This window comes from Artibeus jamaicensis, unplaced genomic scaffold, assembly GCF_021234435.1.
Source record: "Artibeus jamaicensis isolate MK-2021 breed Jamaican fruit bat unplaced genomic scaffold, CSHL_Jam_final scaffold_1019, whole genome shotgun sequence".
NCBI classification, from domain to species: domain Eukaryota; kingdom Metazoa; phylum Chordata; class Mammalia; order Chiroptera; family Phyllostomidae; genus Artibeus; species Artibeus jamaicensis.
Genome location: NW_026522025.1, coordinates 21168043 through 21172030, shown reverse-complemented (window position 1 = coordinate 21172030; position 3988 = coordinate 21168043). Strand labels below are relative to the sequence as shown.

Genomic DNA, 3988 nt, shown 5'->3' with positions numbered 1-3988 from the left:
CTCTCAATACTGATTTACAATAAATGGATGGGTTTAGCCATGTGATGAATGACATTTTTAAGAAAACACTGGATATTTGAGTTTGCCCTTTCATAACATCTAAGAAAAAATGGAGGGGGGCGGCACATGTCAGGGGGTATTCACAGCCAGGATAGAGCAAATGAAAATTCAGCAATACCTTTAAATACCATTCCATAGAGACAGCTCACTCTGTTAGAAAGAGGTAAATAACATTTCAATTACAGAAAAAAATGTTTGTAGAAACACTCTCATCTATGCTGAAGTCCAAAACAAATTCTATTTTCTAAGATTATATCTGTAATAATGATTTCAATTTATTAAATATGATTAAATAGCTATTCTCAAAACCAATGTATAAAAATACAGTATTTTAAATGCCATATATGGTTGTGGCATTTTCTATTTAAAATTTTTCAAAACCGAGGAGACTTGCTTCAGTGCAATGAACAGTTATTTCTTCTATGGAACCATCAAGTTGCAATCAATTTTATTTATTTATTTATTTATTTATTTATTTATTTATTTGTTTGTTTTTGTTTATTCTATTACAGTTGTCCCATTTTTCCCCTTTGCCCTCCTTCATCCAGCCCACACCCCCATTCCCATAGTTCATCCCCACCCTGTTGTCCGTGTCCATGGGTCATTTATACATGTTCCTTGACTACTCTCTTCCCCTTCATTCCCCCTCCTCCTTTCCTCTGGCAGCTGTCAGTCTCTTCCCTGTTTCCACGTCTGGTTCTGTTGTGCTTGTTAGTTTATTTTGATCATTAGATTCTTCTTATAAGTGAGATCATACGGTGCTTGCTTGGGCAGCACATATACTAAAATTGGAACGATACAAAGAAGATTAGCCTGGCCCCGGTGCAATAGATTTTTTGCAATGCGGTGAATGAGCAAAAGCAGTGCCCACGGGTACCTTGAGGGGAGGAACAGTTTTATTGTTTGAAATCATATTTGGCACCTTGAGTTTTCCAATTTTTCTTCATACTTAACAAAGCACACAGGCACTATCTTGTTCTGAGCTGGTTACAGATCTTCGTTGTTCACTCGTTTTCTAGGTGAAATTAACTATAACCTCGTTCCCTGAGTAAATATACCCTGCCTCAATAGCTTGTACTAATTTAAAGAAATGGTAACTTTATCCCTCTATGCTGAAATGAACAAATCTTAAGTCTACTGTTTCTTAGAAGTCAGACTGAAATGAGTTCCTATGATGGGGAACTTTCTTACTGCTTTTTCAGTGAATGGTGCTGTCCTATACTGGTATTCTGACTAATATAACAAGAAGTTGGCCTGCCTTTGAGGCTTCAGCTGGGAGAAGGGTTATTTCTCCTGCTTCCTGACTAGTGTAGGATTACTGCATGCTGAGCACAATGGCTGCTGTTCTCTCTCTTGAGGTCAATAGTGATTGAAAGGGTGTTAGGGTAGAACTTAAAGCTCAATTTGAGTATGGAAATCTTTTAGTGTTTTCAGGTTGATGACTTCTGTATAAGGGGAAAGTTCTCTCTACTAAGTGACGGTCATTAGCAGAATTATGGGGGAGTTCATGTGGCTTTGCTCCCTGAATCTTGCCCCTGAGTAAATGGAAGATACAGTGTAGTTTCATGTTTGAGATGTGGGGTTGGGGATTTATATACTTCATTTCTGTCATGAACATGCTCAGGGCAGCTGCTGAACGTACTTAATTAGACTGTAAATATTCAGAGTTTCTTATGAAAGGAAAATATGAATTATTTAAAACATTTTTGTAATTATATTTTATAATAATAGCCTTCCTGTTTTCTTTAGTAATATTAATATTTATAACAGAAGTATTTAGGATAGTATTAAAAAAGTTATTTTTGCAACACTGGTTTTAGCCATGAGTGGTTTTGGAGGTGTAGATTGTCTTTTGTAGTCAAAGGGCCATATATTTGGTTCACATTTCATAGTGAGAACAATAATGACAGCAATACTAAAAGCAACAGCAATGATTAGTTGGGAATTCAATATAAGTATTAACTACAAATAGACTATTCTATCCAGTCAATTTTGAAAAACTAGGATGTTTGGTACAATGTTTGGAGTTCTGAAACAGTTGCAAAAAAAGTTAATTTCTTTTGACTTCTGCCAGTTAGTATTAAACTTATGAGGCATGAAATCATCTAATTCTCGATAATAGGCTTTCTATAGAGTTCCCAGCAGAAAACATTTATACTTGAAACATATGTGCCTAGACCTCACAACCACAGGAACATTTATTTACAAAAATGCACCTAGTATTCCTCTCTTAGTGCTCAAAAACAAAATAATTTTTTAGAAAGATGTGTGAAAATGGGCCATAAATTTGCCCATATCTTTAGTGAAGGCTCAACAAATCAACTGGGGTAAAGCCTAGGATATATTACATTTGCATATTTATATATCCAAACTTTTGGCAATTGCTACTTCTCCCTCATCTCCATTTTATTCCAGTTTTCTGCATTTTTTTTCTGTTGAAATGGTATGTTTTATTTTTGTCATCAAGGGGAGAGGTACAGGATGCCTAATAAGATGAAACTGAGATGAAAAATTATCCCATTTCATTGTATGAAAAGATCCATTTTAACATATTAAGCTTCATGAAAGGCAGTGAGAATAAATGTGTATTGGACACTAGACTGTCACTAACTTATTCTCAGTCTTATTGTCATCTGATGTTCTGGAGCACAGTCAGACCCTCATGCCACAATTCTGGGTTTAAATCTTGAATTGTTTAGATTCAAAGGAAAGCGCATTACTACATTTCAGCGTAACTCATGATTTTTTAGAATATGCTGACTACTGATGGAAAACTGAGTTGGCTCTCAGTTCCTTCTTTTCCTTCAGGTTTCCAAAACACACGATTTTTACCTTATTTCTAGAAGATCCTTCTGTTTTCATATGTTACTAATATCTTACAGTTTCCTCTCTAAGCATCTATGTTCATCTGAATTCATATTTAGTAATGTTTATTTACTATCACAGATTTTATAATTCGTACATTTTTCTGCAGAAGATTTAAATACAAATAGAGTAAAATAAAAAGGATTTACACTCTGCATATCCACAGATGACCATGATGTTTGTGTTCATCTCTCTACCTTTCGGTGCCCGCACACACACCACAGACGTTCTACCATACACACGTGCATATGCGTAAAATCGGAACTCTACTGTAAAGTGACATTATAGTTGTTCATCTTTTCCTTTAACATCTCCTGCAAAGTGGGAATATTTACTGTAAATTGTTCTTGTACATTAGAATCACCTGAGGAGCTATAAAAGAGTTTCTTAAAAACTCTGCATTTCAGCTTCAGAAACATTGATTTAATTGGTCTGGTTTTATGTACAGGTTTTTCTTAAAGATATATCCCCAGCCATTTCCATTTCTCTACAAAATAGAGAATCAATGCCATAGGGAATTTTTATTTTCTCCAAACCTTATACTGGGAAATGAGTCTATAGCTATATATAACAATAAATTCTTCTCAGTTTCATTCCTCTACTTGATCTCTGACAGTTGATCACATTCTTCTGTTGTAAATTGGATTGGATTATAGTTTTCAGTTCTTCACTTTGTTAATAATAAATCCATGATGCCCTTTTCTAGATGACTTTGCAAAACCTCTATTACTAAAATAGGTGATACTATTCTGTATTACTAAAGTATATATCTAAATATATATCTCTCTAGTCCTTTGATAGGTGTCTTGCTTTGACTAATAGAATGTTAGTGGATATGAGATGAGCAAGGGGTTTAAGTATGCTTGGCTTATTGTGCTTTTCCACATGCTTTGAGAAGAACATACCCATTCAGTGAAGGTGTGGTCAGCAAACTGTATTACTTAGGTCATGTACTACTTAGATCATGTACTACTTAGGTCATGTGGAAGACACTTACCCAAAGATAAATATGCAAAACAAACCCCATGTTTTCTATAACCGCTAATATTTTGTGTTCTGTTAT

The 3988-nt window shown here is 34.8% G+C and overlaps 1 non-coding gene across 1 annotated transcript; it reads left to right on the top strand.

Moving 5' to 3' along the window:
* The first annotated feature begins 818 nt into the window (after positions 1-818).
* LOC119046151 (U6 spliceosomal RNA) lies at positions 819-926 on the top strand. Its single transcript, XR_005081920.1, has one exon. It is a non-coding gene; the product is annotated as a U6 spliceosomal RNA (small nuclear RNA).
* The last annotated feature ends 3062 nt before the right edge of the window (positions 927-3988 follow it).